This window comes from Dermacentor silvarum, chromosome 11 (assembly GCF_013339745.2).
Source record: "Dermacentor silvarum isolate Dsil-2018 chromosome 11, BIME_Dsil_1.4, whole genome shotgun sequence".
NCBI classification, from domain to species: Eukaryota; Metazoa; Arthropoda; class Arachnida; order Ixodida; family Ixodidae; genus Dermacentor; species Dermacentor silvarum.
In genome coordinates this window covers 90,136,678-90,150,608 of record NC_051164.1, presented here as the reverse complement: position 1 = coordinate 90,150,608, position 13,931 = coordinate 90,136,678, and the positions used below count along the sequence as shown (strand labels likewise).

Here is a 13,931-nt window from a genome sequence, read left to right as displayed (position 1 = left end):
CGCCCTTTATTTTCGCCTAATATACAAAAATGTGTATTGTTTAGTTCACCGAGGACATCGCTGATACCAACTAGGAACGCCTTATGACGCGTAAAAAATAGAGGAAGAACGACGACTCAGTAATTAATTACAACGCTTATAACTAGACCAGGAAGGGTAAAAATTTTGTCACACATTCAACTAACCATGACCCCCTTCCCACGAAATATAGATATGTTATAACTAACAGCTATGTCGGAGCACTGTGAAGCAAAGCTGAAAGTTGCCATAGCACACGCTCTATACTGTTTGATCCAACCTTATTTAACTTCGCAGAGAGAGTTTTCATACCGTGCGCGCCGTTATCGAAAAATTTTGTCTCGGTGGCATTTATAGTTCTGTCGGGGAAGTGGACTCAATTCTGCCCCGCTCGTTAGACAGGCTCATCACACTAGAGTGCTTGCATACGGGATTTTTGCGAAAGCCCCAATTATCTATTTCGAAGTTTACCTACATATCAAAACTTACCTGGTCCTCAGGGTCACAAACAATAAAGAAGCTGCTTCCTTTAGTTCAGTGAGGACACCAGGCGAACCCAATAGATCACGCATGAGGGTAAAAAAAAGTAAAAAAAGAAAAATTGAGGGTTCAATAATTATTCGTAACGCCTCTACGTAAGCCAGAAACATTAAAGCTTCGCAGCACGTTGTACTTAAAATGCTGCTGATTCTGGCAAAGTATACACTATCTGAAACGCACCTTTGGTTCTCTTGGGACAGCGGAAAACCTAGCTAATAACAGCAGCGTGATACTGTTGAATACTTGCTTATAGTTCTTTTAAAGCTGTATTTGATCAACACGCATTTACCATCGCACATAAACTTGGCGAGTTGTTCCCCCTATGTTCGCAAAATTTGACCTCAGTGGTAGTTGCAAGTATGACAGCGCCGCCGTCTATTCTATTGGAAAATGCGCATTTAACCCACCCATTCGGAACATTGCCTACACCTTACCTATAACGTGTTCCTAATTTTCCCCAGATATAAACAATATGCCTTGTTTAGGTCACCGAGGAGAATGAGAAACAAACTACGAATCTCGTATGATGCACGAGAGCACATGGAAAAACGAGGGTTTAGTAATTATCTGCCGCACTTACATTTAAACAGGAAAGAGAAAGTTTCTCAATGCATTGCGCTTAAAAGTCCCTATATTTTCATGGAATTTTAAGCCCGTATCTCGTGTTGGTGTTGTAGGAGTGTGAGCAAGATGTTGATTAGTGGTAATATGACATCCTCGAATGCTTCGATGAGTAACTTTCTACAAAGGCTGTGTTGAACCTACACAGATAAACATATATTGCTCGTCACTCAGAACATTGCTTTGCACTTCGAATAAATATAAACACCGTGCAACGCATAGTTTACCGAGGATACCGGGGGAAAACAACTTAATTCCGTGTATAACGCATAAAAATTGGGAGAACGCGAGTATTTAGTAAATGTTCTTTCGAGCACAAAGCAACCTACATAGTTCACATTTTCTGTACACGTCATCAAATAGTGGCTTTCATTTCTTGATCAAAATATGAAATATCTGCTGTTCTTGCTCATGCCGGGAAACGAGTAAAAGTGTAGCCCTTATTGAGAAAGGGCCTTAAAATGAAATCTACAAAATCAGAAGTGGCACTTGGCATTGGAAAAGCTTCAGTTCAGTGTTCTGTTGGTATTTAAATGGCTCTGCGCGTTCTAACAAGGTCATTCTCATGAACATATCTACGATAAGTCGTGATTACACAATGAAATTCTACAGTTAATTAGACCTGTAAGTGGTTTGATTGGATTTTTTGATGGTGATAAGATGCTGAGATTGCAACGCTTTGTAGATTATCTCTGGACGGCGATTCAAAAGTTCCAGCATTTGATAATCTAAAGATTTGACGCCGTAAAAGGCACACCAAATCGTTGGGCACGGCTGATTATAACACTTCATCTGGACCTCTCCATCCCCTCGCGCACAGGTTAAATGTACAAAGTCGCTTGTGTTTTCAAATACGGTTAGGCAGTTCCAAAATACTGGGCATGGTGCACGTAGCGCAATCGGAAATTTGTTAGGGCGGGCACTGTCCAGGCCCAGGCCTTCCCCGCAACGCGAGCGTGTACGGCGAATATCCCGGGCGTCATCCTCTACAGCGCGTCCCGAGGAGGCACATAAGACAATCCTCGCTGCCCAACAGAGCAGCGAATAGCAGGCTAGAGAGACGACCTCCAGGCCGCCCTCTCCTCCTTTCGCTTTATGAAAATCTACTCCTCCTCCTACTTACGTAGCCACTCTATTAAGAAAGAAAATTTAGCTTCAGCTGTAGTTTTGTTTGACTAGCTACCCAGCGTGCAGCCAAAAGTGATCACTAACGCCCTGTGCCCCTCCTGCACAGGGCGTTAGTGATCACCCACCGCCATTTCCAACAGCTGATTCCATAGTAGCTGGGTAGAAGCGGCAATGGTTTCGCATTAGTGCGCTTTTGCGCGTTTTCGTCTGATGCAATGTGCGGTGCGCTGCCGGTTGCACCATCTCGTGTTTTAGGCGTCGCGACGGTAGGTCAAAATGACTGCCGAGACGGTGATAAGGCGATCACGCCAGCGTGTGCATCTCGAGCAGCAAAGCAGGTCAGGCCCTCTAGTTTCGCTGCACACCGTACTTTCTCTCGCTAAAGAGACGCAAATGTGTGTAAATGAAGGCGAAGCGACGTTCAACGCCGGTCATATCATATGCTGCGGCATCAAGTCCATTACAGACACCGAGGTCAGCGTCAAATCGCTCTGCCTGCAGACGAGTGCAACGAAGGGCCCGCTACGGCACGGTTAGAGCACTGCGGCACGCTGCACATGCGATTACTATGCGCTTTGTTCATGTTCGGCGCGTCCATGACTACCGCGAGACCGAACCGCCGAACTGCGTCGCAGATTTCTATCACCGGGTGACTGCTTCGGAAAAGGGCCGCGTGGCGCCGCCTGCGTCAGTGTAATGACCGGAACGTTTTTTTAGATGCGAAGCAGTTTATGGTCGTGTCTATGTCCCTCCCTCCCTCCCTCCATCCGCCGTGCGGCGTCCACACCCGCACTGAGCATGCGCATCCTCCTCCCCCTCCTCTCCTTTTCTCATCTCTCCGGCTTCCGGTTCCGCTTCGGGTTCCGGAAGCCAGCTTCCGGCTTCCGGAGAACGCTTCCGGCGTTTTGCCCGAATGACCCCCCGGTGCTTCGCCCACTCACCATCATTCATTTCCTGGATATGCCGCGTTTTTTATTTTTTTTATTTGTAGCCTTCGGTTGTCAAGATGAGAAAATGCAGAAATTGGGTTCCAGCCAGCGTCATTTCACATTCCACGAAAATGTTCTGACCTGTAAGAAAAAGAGATTTTTTTAAGTGCCTGACTGCAGTTCTAGCCACGAGGTTTTCGAGTCAACCACATTTTCCATACATTTATTATTTTGTTATTTCCTTTTGCAAGCTACCATAAGAATTAATGAAACAATATATAAAAGCGTCGCAGTTTCACCCGAAAGGCGAAGCATCAATTGCGATAGCAAATTAGTAGACAGCTATACGGAGTAAGGATAGTAGTTTTATCAGCTGTATAAACTACATGCAGCGGCACCAGCAACGCGCAGAACTGTTGTCGACGCCGTTGGCGTTTTGCCCGCGTTCGCACCGAACGAGCGCGACGTTTTTATATAAATACGCATTTGGTGCCGCAGCTAAAGGTCGCCTCCCCTCCCTCCCTCCCTCCCGTCCCCCCACAACCTTTCGCGCGACGGAAAAAGTCGCGTTTGCTCTCTATATATGGAAAGGAGGAAAGAGACGCTTAATTCTGCAGCCCTTCAGGGTGGTGGTGGTGGTAGAAACTTTTATTGCCATTGATGGTGGGGGCGAAGACCCCTACATGGCACTTGGGTGCTCCCTTACTGTGAGGACGCACCCTTACAAAGCGAAGGAGAGCCCTTGGAGGGCAATCCATCTCATAGCACTGGAGATGATCCAGCACTGGTCTTGAGGGGAAGTGCAGGTCAAAAGACTCTCCCAGTAAGACTTCGCCACGGTCTGTGATGGGGGATGAGGGAAGGTGGGGCGGGCATGTGGCCCTTCAGGGAGCACGGCGCACAACGCGCGTTTGCTCTCCGACGTGCGTTCGCTCCCTGTGAAAGCGCGCGTCCCTCGCGCCCTTTCACTCGCACATACAGCGTCCGGAGCGCGGTGACGATTTCATCGCCGTTGACGTCATACGGAACCTCACGGCGACGGTGACGCCGACGGCAGAAATCCGCTTTGGAGTGTCCATATAATTGCTATCGCAATAAAATAATAATAAGTACGTGTTTTACAGCACAAGTAAATATATTCAGTTGTTTTGGAGGGTGACGGGTACTCCCTCGCTAGAACTGACCGTCATGACTTTGGTGCTCTGCCACCACTGACGGACATTAGTGGTGTGTTAAGTCAACTCGAAAGCTTTTGCTACGTGTTCAACTCGCCCACAGACGTTGGTTACGAGCACAGACCTTTCTTCAGATGACACAACAGCTAATGTGCAGAGCACTGTATAGTGCACTGAGATTTTTGTGACCCTCTCTATGATGCAGGCTACACAGCTTCTGGAAACTCTTTATTTCAACTCTTAGAACAATAAAACAGAAACATGGTTATTTCACGTCCAACTAAGATTAACTATGTTGTCTTGTGCTGTTTTGATCACCTCATACTGTTCTGTATATGCGGTTGCTATCATGATAGACTACGAGAAAAAAAAAAAGCATTCCGATATGTGTAAATGTAGTGACAAGAACACTTAAGGTGAGAGTGAGTTGTAAGTGTTTTAGGCAAAGCTTTCTTTGTTCTTCTCTTGGGTTTCACTTGTCAATTCGCTGGTGTGTGGTCCCAAGTAGGCTGTGTAATGTATAGTATGAAAGAAGGAGCAGTAAAGCAGCAAATAAGCGAACCAGGCTTTCTTTTGTACAATGGAACAATCAAAACATAACACCTTTACATATAGTGTCGGTACACAAGTATAAAGCACGCAGATCTATTATTAAGATAGCGCAGGATATTCAACGCCTTTTCTTATGTTTTTAAATGCTTCTTTAACTTTGCCCACACCATTTTCGGGCAACTGGTATGTGACAGAAGTTGCTGTAGCCTATACCGACTGTTTCAGATAACTAAAGCCAAAGTTTTGATAAATATAGAGTTGTTGACTTCAGACGAATGAGACCCGCGTATGTTGCTTTTCTGAACTGTGGTTATCAGCTAATTAGTTTTTATATTCGTTTTAGGGCGTAAGTCATACTTGAAAAGTCGTACACTGTGCTTAGAAATCTACCACTCTATCATCTATATTACCACACTGCCTCTGCTATGCCAGTTTGCCTCAAGTCGTGTTTCGCAAGACGAAGCCTGTATTTCCGTTGTAAAGAAACCTGACAAAATTCTGGTCTTTTGAAGACAAGGTCTTTGGTGACTTCAGATACATTTGGGATTCTTGGAATCCGAGTTTCTGGGCCCTTTCGTCGCATAAATGAGACAATTCCTTCTTGTGCACATAAGATAACGAAATAACCTCACTGCTCACATTTCCTAAAAGCAGTAATTGCGCATTTACAACATGACACCTTACACCGTTGATTCTTTTTCCGCAAGCTTCAGAACAGCCACGCTAGCCCGCAGCAGCCTTTCAGGTACATGGGCCTGTAACACCTGAACGTCAAAGTAGATAAAATATACAGGGACAAAATAACGACCCTCATAAGCAGCATGAGAAATCTAGTAAAATAGCTGTACTGCAGAGTTTATAGGTGACTGAGGGAGTGATCTTGTATGGTGGTCCTATAGGGAATTACTTTCTATAGGGTCCTATAGCGAATTACTTTCTAGCACCCTCGATCACCTCCAATTTCCTTTTCCGATAACATACTCTTATTCGATTAGCGGCATATTCTTACTGTCTTATTCTTACAGTCAGCATTATACAATGCTGAAACAGAAAGAGGGAAGAAATAACCTTGCACTCGGCCACGCAACGCTTGAAACAGCGAAGCTGGGAGATCGTAGCCCAGCATTTTGCGGAAGTGCGCCCGAACTTTTCATCTTATTACTCATGATGATTATATTTTTTTTCGCGCGTCTCGGACTTACGGCCGTCACTGCGCGTTGCATAGCGCAGCTTGCAACACCGACACCGCGTTCCAATGCCGACACCGCGTTCCAAGAAACCCGCTCCGTGGATGCGTCTATCCACGGCCGCTGGATAAAAAAAAAAGGTGCGGGCCTGCCGCATCGGTGCTAGTCATCGGCGATGGAACGCGTCGGCTTGCACGCGCGACGGCGTTCCAAGCGCGTTCCTGACGCATTTGCTATGCCGATGCCATGGACAACAGCCCCCGACGTGCGGCGCCGCGGTGGATCACGCCGTTTTCGATGCACGCGGCAGGCCGCACCTTTTATAGTTTTTGTGATTTATGGCGACTCCACAAGGCTATCATGCAACGAGTTAAAAAAATGTCACAGTTTCGCCCTAAGGGCGAAGCAATGAATGCGATAGCAACACAGCAATGTCATACGAAGTAAGGGGAGCGGCTTTGGTAGCAATATGAATTGTAGTAAACATGAGCTGATTAAGTAAGCAGGTGTGCTGCGGCGTAAGTAGACCGACATGAAGAGAGACTCGATGACCACGAGAAGGCGCGTGTGAAACGGTGGTGTTGATGAGAAACGCTTCCCGTGGGCAGCGCGTGCGAAGGGACACACCTGTAGCGCTGCACTGCCGATCCGGGCAGCATTGCATGTGTAGCGTGCGTTGGAAAATGTCGCCCGACTATTACTAACTGAATGAACAAGCGTGGTGTGAGCGCGCACAAACAAATACGAATAGATCACACTGAATGACTGCAGACAACGGCTGTCAAAACGCTGGCAGCAAGCATACGCCGCAGCGGGCGAAGTATACGTGCGGTCTATCGCTTCAACGGAAACTGAGCGGCGAATGCACGGCTCATAAAGGTCAGAGCCGTGTGGAGATAAGAGACGGTGCGGACGAGCGACGAGCGCGGTTGTTGGCAGAGTAGAAGTGCGCCCCCCCCCCCCCCCCCCCCGCTCCCTCCGGCGCTGGCTTCCTGCTTCCTTGCTTGCGCGTGGGAGATGAGTGCGTTCGCTCTCCGTGGTAGCGCGCGTCCCCGCAAGCTTCCGCTCGGGCGTACGGCTCGCGGCCGTACGCCCGAACCTCACGGCGACGGCGACGCCGACGGCAGAAATCCGGTTGAAGTGTCCATATAATTGCTATCGCAATAAAAGGAGATAAACATGTTGAAAGGAAGGGAAGAGAAGCACCTTTTAGATGCGAAGCAGCTTATGGTCGGGGCTATGTCACTCCCTCCCTCCCTCCGCCGTGCGGCGTCCACACCCTTACTGCGCATGTACGCCAAGCTCCGGCTTCCGGAAGCCGGCTTCCGCTTTCACTTCCGTTTCCGGTTCCGCTTCTGGTTCCTTCGGGCTCGCGAAGCCGAAAGGAAACGTCAACGCCTCCGAGAAGCTGCTACTGATGCAACGAGGGCTCGCGTAATGGGTACGTGAGTCGACACCATGGCTGCATCGCATACTACTCAGGGTTACCGTACGGGAAGATGGTGTAATATTTTTTTCATGCAGCGGCCGTGGTCTATCTCTCGCTCTCATAGCCCGCAAAACCTCTTCACCTCGCAGAGCAGGAGTCTACGAACGTGCCAGCTGTAGACGAAGACAACAACGCTCGAACGCAATCATACGGTTCGCCAACACCTATTTTTTTAGGAGGCATTGGGTTCGCATACATGCGTGCTTTACAGGCGTGGCTGCATAGCCTAGTGGTTACGACGCTCGCCTTGGGACCGGGGGTACGCGGGTTCGAATACCTCGGCAAGAAAGTTTCTTTTCTTTCTTGGTAGTTTCTTGCTGCGCACCACAAATTACCGCTGGCTTAAAAAGGCGTCCCACTGAAACTAGGAATAAAAAAAAATCATACCCAGTTGACCCAGGTTATAAACAGCATTGCATAAAAATTGGGAGGACGCTTGAGCTTCGCTTTTAAGAGTGGAACGCGATAGCATTCAAAGATCCCTGACTGCTACTCATGGTTCCCGACGACTGCAGCTTATCCAACCGTAATGGTTACTGGCAAACACTGGCGGCGAACGCTATGAACGTAGGCGAGCTTTCTGGTGGAAACGCGGTCTGAGGTGAAATGAACTTTATTTGGTCCTGAAGAACCCCGATCAGACACCCCCCGAAGGGGGGTCCGCCACGGTTGCTGGCCGCGCCCACGCCGGTACTGGAAGACCGTGGCCCTCCGCCCGTTCGCAGGCCTCCTGGACTGCCGAGAGTTGGACTGAGAGTTCGCCGCTTTTAAGGGTCCTCTCCCAGTCCTGCTGTGTGCTGAACTTGGCGCCACATAACGCCGGGCACTGCCAGAGCATATGAGCGAGTGTGCACTTATTCTCCCTGCAGCTAGGGCATCCTGGATCTATGCCTTCAGCAAAGTGACTAAACGTGCTACGAGACGGGAACGAACCTGTCTGCAGCATCCGGAGAACGGACGACTGCGGTCTAGTGAGCTTGGAATGCGGGAGGGGGTACCTCCGCCTTGACAGTTGATAGTGAGACGTAACTTCGTGAAAGGTGCCTAGTGGATCCTTGAAGCTCTCCGCGAACCCGCCTGCGGACCCGCCCGGACCGCCGCGGCACGTGATTTCTCGCGCACGGTTATGGGCAAGTTCGTTGACATTGGAAACTGACGGATGAACCCCTAAGCCCATGTGGGCTGGGAACCACGTAATTGTGTGAAAGCCTACCGCACCCCTCGAACTGAGGATAGTGGCAGCCTCCCTGGAGACCACCCCCGAGGCGAAGGCCCGGACGGCAGCCCTGGAGTCAGTGAATATCTCAGGACGCGAAGGATCCTTCATCGCTAGAGCTATTGCTACCTGCTCTGCTACGGAGGCAGACACCTTCCCAACGGAAGCTGAGTTGAGTACGCGACCGCGATGATCAACAACCACGGCCGCAAAGCTATCGGAGCGGCCATACTGCGCCGCATCAACGAAAGCCACCTTTCCCGGGGATTTAGCTACGAAGTCAAGCAGAGACCTGGCCCGTGCCTTTCGCCGGCCAACATTGTACTGCGGATGCACGTTACGCGGGAAAGGTTCCACCTCGTAGGTAGCCTTCACTGTCTGTGTTAAAAACACCTTCTGTTCGGTGCTGCCCATATGACGGCAGCCCAGCGACTGTAGGAGACGCTGCCCAGCCTTGGTGGAGGAGAGCCGCGCGACCTGAGCTAGTTTCTGTGCCTCAGTAACCTCCGATAGGGTGTTGTGCATGCCCAGGCTCATGAGCCTGTCCGTGCCGGTGCTCATGGGGAGTCCCAGCACCCTTTTGATACTTTTTCGCATTAAAGTGTCTAGTTTATCCTCCTCGCTTTTAGACCAATTCAGTGCCGATGCGACGTAATTAATATGGCTCATGAGGAACGCGTGGTAGAGCCGAAGGAGATTGCTCTCCTTCAGCCCTCCCCTGCGGTTTGAGACCCTTAAAATCAGCCTGAGCATGTTCTCCGTCTTGGAGGTGATGCGGGCCAAAACCTGTGAATTCCTGCCGTTGGACTCAAGAAGCAAGCCGAGCACTCTAATGCAGTTGACTCTGGGAATCGACAGCCCATCCCTTGTGGTTAGCGTAATCTGTACCTGATCAAGCGGCGTGGAGGGCCTCTTCCCGGGCCGAACCGGTCTGTAGAGAAGCAACTCCGATTTGGAGGGGGAGAGTCGAAGCCCCGTACCCTCCAGAAAACTTTCGGTGATAGAGAGTGCCGACTGAAGCGCCTCCTCCACCTCAGCATCCGAACCTCCCATGCACCAGACAGTAACGTCGTCCGCATATAGGGCGTGGTTGGTATTCGCTACAGTGGAAAGACGCTCTGAGAGGCCTTTCATAGCTATGTTGAACAAGAGAGGCGAAATGACCGCTCCCTGCGGCGTGCCCCTCGCACCCAGGGTAAAGGCCCGCGATTTTAATTGACCAATCTTTATGGTTGCTGTGCGGTCCCGGAGGAAGGCACGAACATAGGCGTGGAACTTTGGTCCCAGCCCCATGCTCTCGACCGCCTCCAGGACGAACTTATGTGAAATGGTATCGAACGCCTTGGCGAGGTCAAGGGCCAATACTCCCCGAATATCTCGGGTTTGTCGGTCGATAATTTGCCTCTTAATCAAGAGCATCACATCCTGGGTGGAGAGACCCGGCCGGAAGCCTACCATGTTATGTGGAAAGAGCTCTTTATCCTCGATATGCCTAATGACCCTATTATATACCGCATGCTCCATCACCTTCCCCACGCAAGAGGTAAGGGAGATGGGACGTAGGTTCTCCTTGGCGAGTGCCTTGCCCGGTTTGGGGATGAGTACCACCGAGGCGGTCCTCCAGGCTTCCGGAACGCGGCCTTCTGCCCATAGGAGATTGACCTCCTCGGTTAACTTAGCAATGGACTTATCATCAAGATTACGCAGCAGCCTATTCGTGATTCCATCAGGGCCAGGGGCTGAGCGACTGTTAAGTTCATGAAGCACCTCTTCGATCTCAAGTTTCGTAAAGGGCGAGTCGACTGCCTCCAGCGGCCCTCCCCGGTAGTCCGGGTAATCCCAGTCCCCTACGGGGCCAACCGGAAGGTATCGCTCCGCCAATTCCGTAAGTATAGTCGTGTCATCGACCCCACTGCTCCTCTGTGCTTGGATCAATCGGTCGATTGCCAACCTCTGGTTACCTTTGGAATTAGTCTCATCGAGAAGCACCTTCAAGAGGTTCCATTTACCCCCGGTGCGCATCTTCCCGTCCACTTTTGAGCAAACTTCATTCCACTGCTGCCTAGACAGTTCCTGACAATAGTCCTCGATTTCTTTATTGAGGAGCGATATGCGCTTCCGCAGCCTCCTATTGAGCTTCTGCGTGCGCCATTTCTCAACCAGTGATTTTTTAGCCTCCAACAGATGCGCAAGACGTGAGTCCATTGCATCCACCTGTAAGTCAGTCTGGACCGTCTTGGTTGCGAGGAGAGCATCCTCTGCTAATCGCGAGAAGAGGTCCTCCAACGTGCCATATTCGGTCTGATCAGCCTTGCGGAGCTTTCTAAACTCGTCCCAGTCCGTCACCCTGAACTCCCTAGGCGGAGGCACCCGGGTTTCCTGGGTGACCGAGAGGATAAAGTGATCACTTCCCAGGCTTTCCTGCAGGTTAGCCCACTGTACGCCCGCCGCGTTTTTGGTAAATGCTAGATCCGGAGTGGTGTCTCTCGTAACAGAGGTGCCCACCCTAGTTGGGAACTGAGGGTCCGTGACCAGCTCTAAGGAACAATCCGTCATGGCTTGAACCAGGTTTCTCCCCTTAACAGTGGCCTTTGGATATCCCCAGGCCGGGTGGTGTGCATTAAAGTCCCCGACAGCTACGAGCGGCGACTTGCCCGCTAGGGCAGCCGCCTTTGCGATCACCGAGGAAAACGCCTGCTTGTGATTCCGAGGGGTACTGTAGACATTCAGTATGAAGATGCTACACTTAAGCCAATTATTCGGGATGATTTCGACCAGCTGGGCCTCCAAAGTAGAGTTGCCTAGCTGAAGCTTGTGTTCTACAAACGCATATTTCCTCGCAACCAATATAGCCAGACCGCGTTGCCCCTCCCCCCTAACTGATACAGATCGATAGCCGGGCAAGGCAACCGCCGCGTCAATGGTTTCCTGTAAGGCAATCACATGCGGCCTCACCGCCAATGGAGACATATACTGCTGGAGGGAGGCCTTACGCTTCCTAAACCCCGCGCAGTTCCACTGCCAAATGGCAAACTCATTTCCGCTGGGAGCCATGATTACTACCACTGTTTTGCCGACTTCTCGGCACGTCCTTATGTACGGGGGCCAGAACCATCGGCATACCAGGGCCCGCCTGGGGAACCAGTGAGACGGGCGTCACCGGGACGACCAATGAATTCTCGCCGAGACCAAGCCTGCTTTCGATCACTGCGACTTTACGTGCTACGAGGTCAAAACATTCCGCTTGCCGCATCACCGACTTCTGCAATTCCTTGATTGCTTCAAGGACGGCCGAGTCGGACGCCGCCGCAACCTCTCCTTCCGGACCTATCCTCCGCTTAGCCGGCCGAACGCGGTCTCGTGCGTGGGCCGAACCCGGAGATAGTGCACAACCGCGCCAAAAAAAAAAAAAAAAAAAATTACATCATTTTCAGGTTTCCGTATTTGTTTCGCACTTTTAATATTTCAGTCTGAGACGATTTAACATAAAAGGCATCGCTGTGGGTGTTTTGTTTCATGGCATTTGTTCGTGGATTTTCATTATCAAAATTCCGAAGAATAGCCTTGCCAAGAATGCAAGACAGGGTATGAGCAACATTAATGATAGAATGATGTGGCATACCTAAACGTGGTCGTGGATGATTTTCTCGGCCGTGGGCGCGAATGTCGACGCCGACGCCGGATTTTCTGCGTCACGGGGCCGTAAACGCTATCGCGTTGAAAATACACTGCATGACAATAAAGTTGAGACCATTGCTGAAGTGCCCATGAATGCAGGCATTAGAGCAAGTGGCACATTGGGCAGGGTGAAAATAAACACTTGTTTGCAATAGATTTAGCCGGGTAGTATTAATTTAACCGCTTTACTATACATTAGCTTCACATAGATTCCAACATGAGCGTTGGATCGGCGTCATTTCTGCCAATTGCGAACATCCGAGAAAGTAACTGAGTCTGTCTGCAAGCAAGCAATAAAATTAGAAATACCCACAAGTACTTACAGATGATCTGCATGTCGGGGCTGAGCATGTCCTTCATTGCTCCCATTGTTATTGCCCCGAATGCGGCTCCCGTATATGCTAGTGTAATTTGCCTCAGTACCATTGTCATCAACTGTAACACAACATGCAGCAGATAAACTTTATGAAACATGCTGCAAAATAATGTGATGAACTGAAAGTGGCTAGTGCTCAATTCAAGGCCGGAAATGTGACGCTAAATAAAGTCTGTGAAGTGCACGCAGGTTGACTTAATGGATCACAAATGACAAGTTTTGCTGATATTGCGTTTTAGTCTGAGAAGCTCTCCAAGTGAGCATCTGCCTTGCAATACCGCAGGCAATAACGAAAAAGTCCACGCTTGCTGAAAAATAAGTGTTGAAGCATGATTAATTTGGCTAATAAATAGCTTGGCAAAAATGTATTGAATGGTATTAAGTATCATACGCCAAAGGCAATGCTACAGAAAACGATTTCGAAAAGTTATTGAACTAGTCTGCACAATAAGTCCATGGGGGTACGCCGTCCTTTGACTAGAATGTGCCTTTAGTGTACAGCAAGTTAAATTATTTATGCACCTTATATATTTGTGCGGTGATTTACTAAGTCAGTAATTCTGAAAGTGACGAGGAATTATGAAGCTCGAGTTTCATCAATGTTACTGTTGCCATAGCCACAACAAAAAATACTCAGTCTAAATCCATATGCATCTGCCAGCAAACCAGCTACCGCTGAACCTGAAGATTTTGGTGCACACAAAAATTGACATGGACCTTCACGATAGGGGACTTTTGCCACACCGAACAGCTTGGCTCAGCCGGAGTAGCCGTCACCAGCAAGCTTCAAATTAGACAGGTTTCTTTGTCTAATTTAAGTAAAAGAGAAACAAAAGTTTTCGTTTTTTTTTTTACAATAGCCCTGTATTTACGGCGTTCAATTAGTTGCTTCCCTCTACATGACATGATGTATTTCTTTGACTATTGCGCAACAATTTGCCAAAAATGTAGGTTACAAACAAGCTGCAGAAACACTTACGCTTGTTGCTGCCGGTTGTAGCTTCCGTCTCACGTAGTATCCA

General features: G+C 49.4%; 1 protein-coding gene across 2 annotated transcripts in view; it reads left to right on the top strand.

Annotated features, from left to right (window-relative positions):
* The window catches only part of LOC119433933 (E3 SUMO-protein ligase PIAS3), a 144,247-nt gene that overhangs the window by 68,382 nt on the left and 61,934 nt on the right, over window positions 1-13,931 (top strand). The window lies entirely within an intron of this gene.